The 14,024-nt window shown below is 42.8% G+C and overlaps 2 pseudogenes; both read left to right on the forward strand.

Annotated features, from left to right (window-relative positions):
• The first annotated feature begins 3,655 nt into the window (after positions 1 to 3,655).
• Positions 3,656 to 4,289, forward strand: LOC148010317 (uncharacterized; annotated as a pseudogene).
• An 8,624-nt stretch (positions 4,290 to 12,913) lies between these two features.
• Positions 12,914 to 13,547, forward strand: LOC148010318 (uncharacterized; annotated as a pseudogene).
• The last annotated feature ends 477 nt before the right edge of the window (positions 13,548 to 14,024 follow it).

The following is a 14,024-nucleotide window of genomic DNA, read 5'->3' on the forward strand; positions in this document are numbered from 1 at the left end:
TAGTATTTCTGATAGACGATCTACCAGTGGATATGTGTTCTCTTTTGGGAGTGATGCAGTCACTTGGAGCAGCAAGAAACAGCCTACAGTTGCATTATCGAGCACAGAGGCTGAGTACAGGGGTGCAGCAATGGCTGTATGTGAGGTAGCTTGGTTGCATAAGCTACTTTATGATATGCATCAGTCTACAGATGGGCCAGTTGTCATTTATTGTGACAACATGAGCAGTATACACTTGGCAAATAACCGAGTCTATCATGCTAGAACAAAGCACATTGAGGCATTGAGGTGCATTATCACTATGTGCGAGAGAAAGTTTTACTAGGTCTTATTGATCTAGTTTATGTCAGCACAGAGGATCAGGTAGCTGACATATTTACGAAGGCATTGGGCGCAGAGAAGCTGCGCAAGTTCAGAGACCTGCTTGGTGTGCAGGAATTGGGATTGAGCTCGAGGGGGAGTGTTGAGATATCGAGCTCCACTCGTGATACGCCAGGGTGACCGTTGTGTATTTATGTCACCGACTTGTCAGTTGTAGATGCGGTTGGTACACCGCCCATGAATAATAGCTAGACGACAGCTATCCTTATCTACTCTAGTTCGTGGCTCAGTTAGTATGCCACCTTAGTTAGTTGAGTTTGGTTTGAGACCCATATAGAGGGTTCTTCTATTTCTTTGTACTTGAGTTCTTTTGGCTTACACAACTAAGTAGAAAAAAACTGTTTTCAGCCTCCACCCTTGTGTGTCTTCCCCCATTGTGCAAGCAAGAAAGCTTCAAGCGAGACTCCTTCCTTCTCTCCCACAATCTTGACATGCCCACTATAGAGACTTTGACAAAGCTCACATGCAAACACCAAAAGTGAGTCCAGTCAAGCTTGTGTGCATTAGTGGCACGTGAGAAGGCTAGGAAGCCATAGAATTGTTGATTTCCCCTTCCACAAATCTATCTCCATCATTTGTCCCTTTGATAAAAGTGAAGGTGTTGCATGGGGCTTATTACCATGATATCACCATTCTAGCTTAAGCAACCTTTGGTGACCTGAAGTGGTTGTTGGTTCAGGAAATTGGTTTGCAACCTCATGAGCAACAATTGTTGTTTAAAGGCAAAGAGAAAGAAGACAATGAATGTCTGCACATTGCTAGAATGAACGATATGAAAAAAGTGATTTTAGTGGAGGATCTTGCAAGCAAATAAAAGAAATTAGATGAAATGAAGAGATATATCAATGTTGAGAAATTCTTATCAAGTCAAAAATTTGCAAAGGAGAATGGCTTGCCCAAGTTAAATCATGTTCTTTTACCTTGAAGAAAGGGCTATGCATGTTTATGTTATCTTCGCAACTCCATTGATGCAGGGAAAAATGGAGTTGTGAGCATTCAAGTCCCATCCATGTTTCCATTTGAAGATTTTTAAGACATTCTAGCTGCTTTGGTCATTGTGCAAAACTCAAAGATGATGATATCTTTGCTTGAGGGGGACATAGACATGAACATAAAGATCAGTACAAGAAAAGTCCACCATAAAGAAGAAGACCAAAAATACCATGAAGAAGAGAAGAAGATCAGCCATGAAGACCAAAAGACCACATCATTCAAAGCTGAAGAAGAAGAACCAAAGATGAAAGACAATAAGATTTTCCATGCTAACAAAGAGAATGTTTATGCTAAAAAAGACCACAAGGGCCTATCGATCCTTGTCTCTCATTTTATGTTCTAAAAAGCATTGTAACTACCTTAATGTTCCTTTCATAAGCTTTGTAAACTCCTCATGTAGTCTATGCATAGTAGCCTCTACACACTTAATGAGCCCTTGTAACAGCCCATGGACGTTTGCCATGTTTGGGCACTACCCACACTTAGCCTTTTCTCTGCGATAGCCTCTGGATGCTTCACCTACTTGTGGCATGCCCACACTTAGCAAGATTCTACTCATGACAGCCTATGTACACTTAATGCTTTTCACAACTTTCATTGAGAAGGAGTGTTGAGAATCTATCAATCACACCCTGTGTATGCCCCTTTGTATGGAATAGCTAGGCTAGGAAGATGCAGTTTATTCTAGGAAGAGAGAAAGAATCCCATATGCACAGTGGATGTAAAGTGCTACCAAGCTACTCTATAAAATGTTATACTTAACTATCACTTACACACAATATATGATAATGCAATAGTACTTGTCTCTTTCTATCAAGTATCTATGCCATTTCTCCTTACACAAGAATGTCTTTATGAGTCCAAGCTTCCATCTTGGAACCTAATTCACTTGAGTAACAGTTGGTCTTCAGGGTCAATGTTATCATGAGTTCAGTCTATGCCTACAAGCCACCATAGCCATGCTCTAGATCCACATCTTTGACACTAAAGGGAATTCCTCACGTCCCAATGATGCCTGTTGGCCACTCACGGTGTCGTATTGCTGCGCATTCGAGGTGTGTAAACCACCCAAAAGTTGTGCATGGGATTTGGTACTTTGTACATATTTAGTTGTTGTGATTACATTTATTCTCTGCGTATGAGTATAGATGCTCACATGAAGGGCTTCACTTCAGAAGCTTTTGTTAATAGCACACTTATTAGTATCTATGGTAAATGTGGCGCTTGTAGCCCCTTGGTGGGCAACTCTCTTGTGGATATGTATGGGAAATTTGGCTCCCTTGCGGAAGCGCATCATGTTTTCAACAACTTACCCATTCGTGATGCAGTCTCTTGCCTCATTACAGGCTACTCCGAACATGGTTTTGGTGAGGAAGTGCTCACATGTTTCAAGCTTATGCAACAAGGGGGTGTGTATGCAGATGCTGTAACTTATGTTCTTTGCTTGAAAGCATGTGGTAGTGTAGGACCACTGCCACAGATCTAGTAACAGTTCTTGCCATTTTTCAAGAACTCGGGACTGATGTGAATCTTTATGCCCTTCTTTTTGGTGAATCCGTTCTGAATGATGCGATTGTGATATCTCTTTACAGGACAGTGGTGAATGTTCGACATCATCCAGCTGCCAAGCACAGTCTTATTGCAGGATTCAGAGGGTCTAAAAAAGGAAGAAAAGCAAATGGCTATTTTTAAAAAGGGAGCTTTTTGAATCGAAAAGGAGGGAAAAATGGGCAACGTGGAAGGGAAAAAAAAACAACGATGGAAGAATTAAAAAAAAACTCTGAGCGCGGACTGAGTAGGAAGTCGTATGCAAAAGAGAGAGGATTGGGAGAGAAACAGGGACGAGGAGGAAGGGAGCTTAGAGGAAAAACAGGGGAGTGCTCTGAAATCGTGGAAGAGGGAGGATTGGAGGGGGAAACAAAGAAGATGACGGAAGGGGATTCCTCACGGAATTCGTATGGCACCGAACCAAGCTTGGGTTGTAGACTCATGGCACGGATCCTGTGATGACACTGTCTGAAAGAATGAATGCACCTCGGCATAACAACTGCGCAGGAGAGAATTAAGGGGATAAGACGGAATTTTTCGAAGCAGATTAGAAAGGGAAGACGATGCCGAAAGCGAATACGGAGGAGACGTCGATACTCAAGATGGTGAAGAGGACACTTGCCATAGCCTTCTGCCGTTCGTTGTCGTTCGTCGCTTCGTCTTCGTCATCATCGTCGTCAATTTTCCTGCTGCGGTGCGCTTCGGTTTTGAGAAGCTTTTTCTAATATTTGAGTTTGGCATGGAAGTATCTCTCGATGTGGAAGCTATTGTAGCCCGAAAACCACTGCATCTTTGCAGATTACCAGAAAAGTTAAACCTTGCGGTTTCATCCCCTCAAAGAAAAACTGCAGACTTGCACCTTGTTGGACGCCACCCTGAGGTGTATGAGCCCTGTGATGACTCCTTTTGCAGTTGTTGATGCTCTTCTAGCTGATCAAACAAATCTGAGAGAATTGGAGCCAAGTTTGTGTTTGGAAGTTGGATGCGGTAGTGGCTACGTTATTACATCTCTTGCACTTATGCTTGGTGATACCAAAGGAAAGGTGCAATTTCTGGCTACAGATACTAGTGAAGCTACAGTGAACACCACAATCACAACCCTTAAAGCCCATCATGTCCATACTGATGTAATTGTTGCAGATCTTGTCTCGGGACTTGAAAAACAAGTAGCTGGAGCAGTGGATGTGCTGATTTTTAATCCTCCTTGTGTACCCACACCAGAAGATGAGGTTGGTGTTAATGGGATAGCTTCTGCTTGGGCTGGAGAAGCGAAAGGGAGGCCGTCATCATACTGCAGAAGAAGATCCAATCTTCAAAAGGAAAGGTCCCTTTCCCTTTCCTCTGGACAGAAAGCATGGCTGCTATGACCATGTGAAAGCACGATGGCTTCTTAGAAAGAGCTCTAATTATGTTGCTGCTGCTTGCTTTCTCAGAGGTAGTGAAGATCATCTAGTCCATATCTATTAAGAAGGCAAAGCTCTATGATGCAGATCCACTTGTCCTAAAAACATTCCGCAACACAGACATCTCCTTCTTGGTGGAGTGAAATTGCTAGAGGCTGTAGGATTCAGCCTACAGACTGAAGGAGACGAGGTTTGGGCTATCAGAGAGGATGCCAGGATCAGTTTTATCTCTGCATATATAAACAAACCTGAATGCCTATAGTTTCTCTGTCAAAACGAGTGGTGCAGGTCACATTTGGAGCCTTCAAGAGCAGCTGTAATACTGATTCTAATAAACTTCAATGGAGTTTGTTGGGCCTCTAGTAGTGATAAGAAAAATGGAACACTCATGCTAAACAGATGTTAGAAACTTAAATGCATCGAACAGAAATGTTTTCTGTTGTTGTGATGTGGAAATATGGTATTTGCTGCAAATGAGGAACATCTGGTTTTTATCCATACCTGCAGAGGTTGACAAGACTGTGTATTGTAGATAAACTCCATGGTTTTCACCAAGGTTTGCCATTCGAATACTAGCAGTTACTGATTATGGACAGCATGGAATGTTGAGGCTTTTCTAGACTTTAACTGAATACAATAAGCTTCTGGTTCTGCACATTCAAGTTGCTGTTAAACTAGACACGGTTTTTGTGCTTCTTGTAAGGACAATCTCAGATTGGCTAGTAAGCAAAGTCAAGTTAAAAGAACTGGCTATTTGAATACAGAGAATGGGATCTTTTCTTCTCTAAAAGACACCAACAAAGATAAGGCATTGAATAATAATGTGGAATGCGTATGCTGGAAATGCCCGTCCTCTTCGCATATTTGTTGAACTTCTATCTTGAAATTAGTCAAGGTCTTCTGTAGACACGACTTTTCTTTGCTTTCAAAACCCTTCGACATCTTTGGTGAACCCGACGTGAAAGCGTCGCAAAAATTTCAGGATGGGAGACGCTTCAGCCTCTATTTTAGCTTCTTCTACAATTCCAGCTGCCTCTACTTCAGCTCCATCTATGACTGCTGCGTCAAGTACTTCAACGGAGGATCTAAAACAGATTTTACAGAATATGTCCATGTATATGCAGCTCCAAAATCAGCAAACACAAATGTATATGCAGCAGCAACAACAATTGCATCAACAGCAGTTGTCTCAGCAAAGGCAACTCTATTCGGAGCAGGAGAATGCAAACAGCGCGACTAAGGCTATTGAAGCAGTTGAGAGTGAGAAGAAGCTATTTGACAGGCGTAATGTTTCAGCATATTTGAAGACATATGAGATCAAGATGGGGTTTTTTGGAGTTCCTGCTGGACTTATGAGTAAGTACTTCCTTCGTCTTGTCACACCTGCTTTGAGGACAAAAGTGACTGATCTTTTTATTCAAAATACACATTGGCAAGATTTTAAAAAGGCTCTAAAAGAAGAATACTTCCTTGAGGACTTTGGTATGGCTACTCGGCGGTCATTCCGAGAGTGGGTCTACATGCCAAACAAGGGTCTTGCTGCTTCGGAGTTGATTTGAGAATTCGAAGAGAGGTATAGTCAGCTTGATGCTATTGAACAAAGAGCATTGGATGTTGAAAAAGTTGAGCTTTTCTTGCAAGCTGCAGATCCTACTCTTCAAGAAGAATTGGGTGAGCTTCTTGAAGATCGCACGAAGCCTATGGGTCTTAAAACTGATTGGCAGGATGCTCAGGATGCAGTCTCGACTTTGACCAAGAGGAGGATATGGAAGACTCGCCTACAAAATGGTTCCATGACACCTACACCATCATCTGCTCCTATGCCTACTTCTATCCCTGTTATTTCTTCTCCTCCTCAGCCAGTTTCTTGGCCTATGCCAGTGCCTACTATTTCCACTCCACCTATTCCTCCTGTTCCACGACCGATGCCTACACCTTCTGCTCCAAAACCATCCGCTCCATCGGTGCCTACCTCTATTGATGACATAATCAAAGGCATCACAGATTTGACACTTGAGTCAGTCAAAGCGGAGTTGGTGGGTAGGTTGAAGGAGCAGTTTGCTTCGACTGTGCCTACTACTTCTTCTAGTGCTCCTACTGCACCTAGGAGTGCTCCTAGTGCACCTAGGAGAGATCGGAGATGTATTTGGTGCGATAGTACGGAGCATCAGCATTGCAGGGATTGTGACTCTTTCCAGGATGCAAGGAGGCAGAATTTGGTATATTGGGGGCAAGATGGTAAGATTTGGTTGACTGAGACAGGAGCTCCACTTGCTACCAACTTTGGTAAAGGTGGAATGAAGAAGTTAGTGGAGGACATGGCTGCGCGTACTTCTTATGTGACAGCTAGAGGTGATGCTTCTGCATATGGAGTACAGATTGAGAAGGGATCGGAGACTCAGTCCGCACTATGGACTTATGCTATGGAGACTGCAAACAAGGGGAAAATTCAGCAAACTGTTTTGACTAGCGCAGGCTCTAGCATCAGATCAGAGACAGGTTGGGACTCGCCTGTTGACAGGTATTCTATTTATGCTTATTTGGCTAAATCTCATGGTGTAGATGTATTTGTTGAGGAGAAGCGTAAGAGGGATGAAGAAAATCCAAGTGCAGCTAAGAAGACTAGAGGGGGTGAGTTTGTTACTCCACCTACTGCAGGACCGTCTTCAAGACCAGGGCCAGATCGACAGATGGAGGATGCTCAAAAGAGAGAAAAGAGGCAAGAGCCTAGAGAGAGAAAGCAGCCAGGATTCAGATTGATGTCCGATATTGAGACATTTACAGACATGAAGAAAATCTTTAATGATAAGATACTTGGCAGTGAGGTGACTTTCACTATTTCTGAGATTTTGGGCATCTCAAAAAGAGAGTTTCAGGATCAGTTTCAGGTCTTGAAGAGGAAAAGACATGCATTGGCTACCACTGATACACAGGGAGTTTTGATTGGAGAGTTGGATGAGGATGATGATGAGATTATGGTTGATAATGCTTCTGTTTTGCCACAGGTAGAGAAGAGGGTTCAGTCTATGCATTATGCTGAAATTGATGAGCCTGTTTTGATACCGCGTAGTCACTTTTCGCGGAGCCATTGGGCTAGGGCAACTATAGAGACAATGGTAAAGATTGGAGAGAAACAGGTGCCTTATGTTGCATTGGTTGATCATGGTTCAGAGATTAATCTCATAGTTCGTGGAGTTTATGAGAGTAACAGATGGCCTATGGATGTAGAGCATGGGTGGCGTATGAGAGCCGCCAATAATACTGCAGGTGATTTATATGCTGCTTGCCCTAGTGTCAGGGTTTCTATTGGTGATGTAGAGGAGGATTTTCATTTCTTTGTGCAGGATTCATGCTCTTATCCCATAATTCTTGGTCAGCCATTCATTACAGAGATGCACATGGAAACAAAGGTCATGGATGATGGATCTGCTTATGCACGGATTCGCAGTAAAGATGGTATGAGAGCAGTTCAGTTTATGACTGTATGTGTGAACAATGTTAGAAACAGGGATACTCTCAGAGATGCACCCTTGCCCACTGTGAGGGATTCGGGTTTTCATTAGGTACCGCCGTTTCGCGAGACGACGGTGGTACAGAGGAGAGGAGATTGGAGTTCTTGCCTCCTGGCAGCAGCAGTGTTTTCTCCTCCGGTTATGTTGAGATTTCAGCAAACAGTTCAATGAGTTATCAGAAGACTTCTAGGTTGCCTAGAGCTGCCAGGCAGTATATATGCAGGAAGGAGAAAAATTTGAAAAATGCAGGAATTTTGAAGGATGATGAGCACATAGATGGGATGTATGACAGTATGATTTGTGCAGATACGATGACAGAGATGGGAGATATGCTGAAAACTGATATGCTGAATTGTCATGGTAATGTATTAGTGCAGTCCCTGGACATGTTTCATGAAATTGCAGATTTTATGTCACAAATTGAGTCAGAGGCTGAGGTAACTCAGCAAAAAGTGTTGAGTGCTGAAGAAATTCAGCAAACAAAGTTTCCAGCTGATTATGATCAGCTTTCAGAGAGACAGAGGGCTGAAAATTTTCAGCCAACAGAGTTTACTGCTGAAATATTTCAACATTCAGAGTTTGGGGCTGTTTTTATGCAGTCCATAGAGCAGAGGGCTGAGAATATTCAGCCATTGGAGTGCAGAATTGTTGATTTACAGCAAGGTTTATGTAATGCAGAAGAGTATAATGAAGCCAAGGTTGACACAAAATACAAAACTATGGATAAGAAGGTGAAGCCGGTTGCTGTACCGCTTCCACCTGACAGTGATCAGCAAATAGAGAGGGCTGCTAAATAGCAAATTTTAAGGAATCCGGAGCATATTGGTCATAAGTTTTCAGCAGAGACACTTGCTGAATTGAAAATTGGAAATTGTGATTTATTGTTACCCATAGAGAAGCAATGCTTTCAGGATATGCTTGAGCGTCATGGAAGGGGATTTGCTTTTGTCCCACATGAGATTGGATGTGTGAATCCTGATATTGTTGCTCCTATGGTCATTTTTACTATTCCTCATATTCCATGGAATCTCCGACCTATTCCAGTGCCTAAAGCACACTTGCCAAAGCTGATTGATTTATTGAATGAGAAAATCAGGATGGGAATCCTTGAGCCTTCATCTGCACCATACTCAAACAGGTGGTTTACAGTTCCAAAGAAGAACGGTACTCTCCAATTTATTCAGGACATGCAGCCAGTGAACAGAGTTACTATCAGGAATGTTGGTATAGGTCCAGTTGTGGATGAGTTTGCAGAGGCATTTGCTGGACGTGCCATCTATTCTTTGGGTGATTTGTATTCAGGTTATGATCAGTTTCAGCTGGCTTTGGAAAGCAGGGACATAACCACCATGAGAACTCCTATTGGGCTTGTCAAGATGTGTACCTTGCCTCAAGGTGCCACTAATTCTGTTGTGCATATGATGAATGCCATGCATAAGGTCCTTCGTGATTACATACCTCAGCTTACTATGCCTTTCTTGGATGATGTGCCCATTAAGGGGTGTGCAGAAGAAGAGAAGAATGAGAGCCTAAATGAGCAGGGATGCAGATACTTTGTGGCTGATCATATTTCAGCATGTGAGAAGATTTTGGCCAGGTTAGAAGAAGTGAACTTGACACTTTCAGGGCAAAAATCTGTTTTTGGAGTGAATGAGGTTGTTATTGTTGGGCATATGTGTGGATATTATGGCAGGAAACCCTCACCTGATAAGGTGAATGCTTTAGGCAAGATTGCAGAGTATTGTTCTACTACTTCAGAGGTACGGAGATTCATTGGTGCTTGTGTGTTTTATATGATTTGGATACCTCATTTTGCACACAGCAGATTGTTTGTATCAGCTGCTTCGAAAGGGGCAGAAATTCTATTGGGATGAGAGCCACACTAAAGCCATGCGAAAATTGAAGAAGTTATTGCAGAATGCTCCTACTCTCAGAAAAGCGGATTATAATTGTGATAGGCCTATTGTATTGACAGTTGACACTAGTCCAATTGGCATAGGTTGGGCTGTGGGTCAAGATGATGCAGATGGAAATAGGTATGCTATTCGGTTTGGGGCAAAAGTCCTAAACGAGAGACAGAGGAGATATCCGCAAATCAAGAGGGAATTATTGGGGATTGTCACGGCTCTCAAATGTGACAAGGAGTACTTTATTGGAGCTTCAGTTGTGGTAGAGACAGATTGCTTGCCATTGATTGGTATGATCACGAGTTGCTCTACTCCGGATATAGCTATGTTGAGATGGATTGCATACATCAAGTCATTAAATCCGGAATTTAAACACATAGCAGGGAAGGATAATCCAGTGGCAGATATGTTGTCTAGAGCCAGATATGATGATGAGGAGACTCTACTTGCAGAAGAGGATGATGCAGAAATTTCAGCCACTATGGTTGATCATGTTTGTCATGTCTATGATATTATGGCTTTCATAGAAGATCTCTATGTTGGAGATTGGTTGCAGATTGGCAGGTACCTTAGTACACTAAGCAAAAGAGATGAATGGACAGATGAAGAGTTCAAGAAGATCAGAAGGAAAGCCTATGGTTATTTTCTCAAGGACGGATTTCTTTGGAAGCATCCAAAGAAAAGAGGCGGATTACCTTTGCGGGTTGTCTGCGATAGAGAGACACAGTTACAGGTGATGAGGGAGTTTCATGAGAGTCCTTGGGCTGGTCATAGAGGAGTGTGGGCTACTTATGAGAAAATCAAGGAGAAATATTGGTGGAAAGGTATGTATAGAGATGTTTCTCACTTTGTTGAGACTTGCAGAGACTGCCAGATGTATTCAGTAGTGCGTCATAGAGATGAGCTTCATCCGACCTATCCGCTATGCATTCATTATAAGTGGGTAGTTGATTTGGTTACCATGCCTATGGGTCTATGGCAGATGAGATACATTGTTTTGGCTAGAGAGGATCTTACCAATCATGTTGAGGGCAGATCTTTGAGAACGAAGACCACTAGTGCAGTGTGTAAGTTCTTATTGGAGGAAATTTTCTACAGGTATGGTTGTGTGGGTAAGATCACTGCGGATCGTGGTGAATTGGATGCAGATGAAGCTAGGGAGTTTTTCTCTCAGCTAGGAATCAAGTTGGCTCTAACTACAGCATATAATCCAGAGAGAAATGGAAAGAGTGAAAGAGGGCATCCGCCGATAGTGAAAGCATTAGCCAAAGCATGCAGAGGACGGATTGGAGAATGGCCAAGACTTTTACCATTTGCTTTATGGGCTGATCGTACGACTCATAGTGTTACCACAGGATATATGCCTGCAGAGTTGATGTATGGTCAGAAACCTATTATGCCGATTGAGACTTGTGCTTTGACTTGGTCAGTTTTACCTTGGCAGGAGGATTTGACGAGAGAAGAGCTCTTAGCTCTTCGGATTCGACAGTTGGAAATGAGACCTGAGGGTATTCAGCTAGCTATTGACAGGTTGAAAGTTGCTAGACTAAGGAACAAGGACAGGTTTGATAGCAGGCATCGCTTGCGGCCTAGAGCAATAGAAGAAGGAGATTGGGTATTGGTCTTTGATAGCAGCCTTGAAAATCAGCATACTGCACTTCGGAAGATGGTGAAAAGATGGTTTGGGCCGTACATAGTCAGACATTTCTTTGATAATGCAACATATGATCTGACTGAATTGGATGGGACAGTGCTTAGAGTGCCTATTGCTGGAAAAAGAATCAAGATTTTCAAGAAAAGAGATGATGAGGATTATGCATTGGAAGAATTTTCAAGAGAAGAGCAACGACAAGAAACTCCAATAATGATCATGGGTAGTTGGCCCATCCGGAGGATGCGCAGGATTAGAGGGGGTGGATGTCGTATTGCTGCGCATTCAAGGTGTGTAAACCACCCAAAAGTTGTGCATGGGATTTGGTACTTTGTACATATTTAGTTGTTGTGATTACATTTATTCTCTGCGTATGAGTATAGATGCTCACATGAAGGGCTTCACTTCAGAAGCTTTTGTTAATAGCACACTTATTAGTATCTATGGTAAATGTGGCGCTTGTAGCCCCTTGGTGGGCAACTCTCTTGTGGATATGTATGGGAAATTTGGCTCCCTTGCGGAAGCGCATCATGTTTTCAACAACTTACCCATTCGTGATGCAGTCTCTTGCCTCATTACAGGCTACTCCGAACATGGTTTTGGTGAGGAAGTGCTCACATGTTTCAAGCTTATGCAACAAGGGGGTGTGTATGCAGATGCTGTAACTTATGTTCTTTGCTTGAAAGCATGTGGTAGTGTAGGACCACTGCCACAGATCCAGTAACAGTTCTTGCCATTTTTCAAGAACTCGGGACTGATGTGAATCTTTATGCCCTTGTTTTTGGTGAATCCGTTCTGAATGATGCGGTTGTGATATCTCTTTACAGGAGAGTGGTGAATGTTCGACATCATCCAGCTGCCAAGCACAGTCTTATTGCAGGATTCAGAGGGTCTAAAAAAGGAAGAAAAGCAAATGGCTATTTTTAAAAAGGGAGCTTTTTGAATCGAAAAGGAGGGAAAAATGGGCAATCGTGGAAGGGGAAAAAAAAACAACGATGGAAGAATTAAAAAAAAACTCTGAGCGCGGACTGAGTAGGAAGTCGTATGCAAAAGAGAGAGGATTGGGAGAGAAATAGGGACGAGGAGGAAGGGAGCTTAGAGGAAAAACAAGGGAGTGCTCTGAAATCGTGGAAGAGGGAGGATTGGAGGGGGAAACAAAGAAGATGACGGAAGGGGATTCCTCACGGAATTCATATGGCACCGAATCAAGCTTGGGTTGTAGACTCATCGCACGGATCCTGTGATGACACTGTCTGAAAGAATGAATGCACCTCGGCATAACAACTGCGCAGGAGAGAATTAAGGGGATAAGATGGAATTTTTCGAAGCAGATTAGAAAGGGAAGACGATGCCGAAAGCGAATAGGAAGGAGACGTTGATACTCAAGATGGTGAAGAGGACACTTGCCATAGCCTTCCGCCGTTCATTGTCGTTCGTCACTTCGTCTTCGTCATCATCGTCGTCAATTTTCCTGCTGCGGTGCGCTTCTGTTTTGAGAATCTTTTTCTAATATTTGAGTTTGGCATGGAAGTATCTCTCGATGTGGAAGCTATTGTAGCCCGAAAACCACTGCATCTTTGCAGATTACCAGAAAAGTTAAACCTTGTGGTTTCATCCCCTCAAAGAAAAACTGCAGACTTGCACCTTGTTGGATGCCACCCTGAGGTGTATGAGCCCTGTGATGACTCCTTTTGCAGTTGCTGATGCTCTTCTAGCTGATCAAACAAATCTGAGAGAATTGGAGCCAAGTTTGTGTTTGGAAGTTGGATGCGGTAGTGGCTACGTTATTACATCTCTTGCACTTATGCTTGGTGATACCAAAGGAAAGGTGCAATTTCTGGCTACAGATACTAGTGAAGCTGCAGTGAACACCACAATCACAACCCTTAAAGCCCATCATGTCCATACTGATGTAATTGTTGCAGATCTTGTCTCGGGACTTGAAAAACAAGTAGCTGGAGCAGTGGATGTGCTGATTTTTAATCCTCCTTGTGTACCCACACCAGAAGATGAGGTTGGTGTTAATGGGATAGCTTCTGCTTGGGCTGGAGAAGCGAAAGGGAGGCCGTCATCATACTGCAGAAGAAGATCCAATCTTCAAAAGGAAAGGTCCCTTTCCCTTTCCTCTGGACAGAAAGCATGGCTTTTATGACCATGTGAAAGCATGATGGCTTCTTAGAAAGAGCTCTGATTATGTTGCTGCTGCTTGCTTTCTCAGAGGTAGTGAAGATCATCTAGTCCATATCTATTAAGAAGGCAAAGCTCTATGATGCAGATCCACTTGTCCTAAAAACATTCCGCAACACAGACATCTCCTTCTTGGTGGAGTGAAATTGCTAGAGGCTGTAGGATTCAGCCTACAGAATGAAGGAGACGAGGTTTGGGCTATCAGAGAGGATGCCAGGATCAGTTTTATCTCTGCATATATAAACAAACTTGATTGCCTATAGTTTCTCTGTCAAAACGAGTGGTGCAGGTCACATTTGGAGCCTTCAAGAGCAGCTGTAATACTGATTCTAATAAACTTCAATGGAGTTTGTTGGGCCTCTAGTAGTGATAAGAAAAATGGAACACTCATGCTAAACAGATGTTAGAAACTTAAATGCATCGAACAGAAATGTTTTCTGTT

The sequence above is a fragment of the Lygodium microphyllum genome, chromosome 29 (assembly GCF_053477565.2).
Source record: "Lygodium microphyllum isolate KBCC chromosome 29, Lygodium_microphyllum_v1.1.10, whole genome shotgun sequence".
NCBI classification, from domain to species: Eukaryota; Viridiplantae; Streptophyta; class Polypodiopsida; order Schizaeales; family Lygodiaceae; genus Lygodium; species Lygodium microphyllum.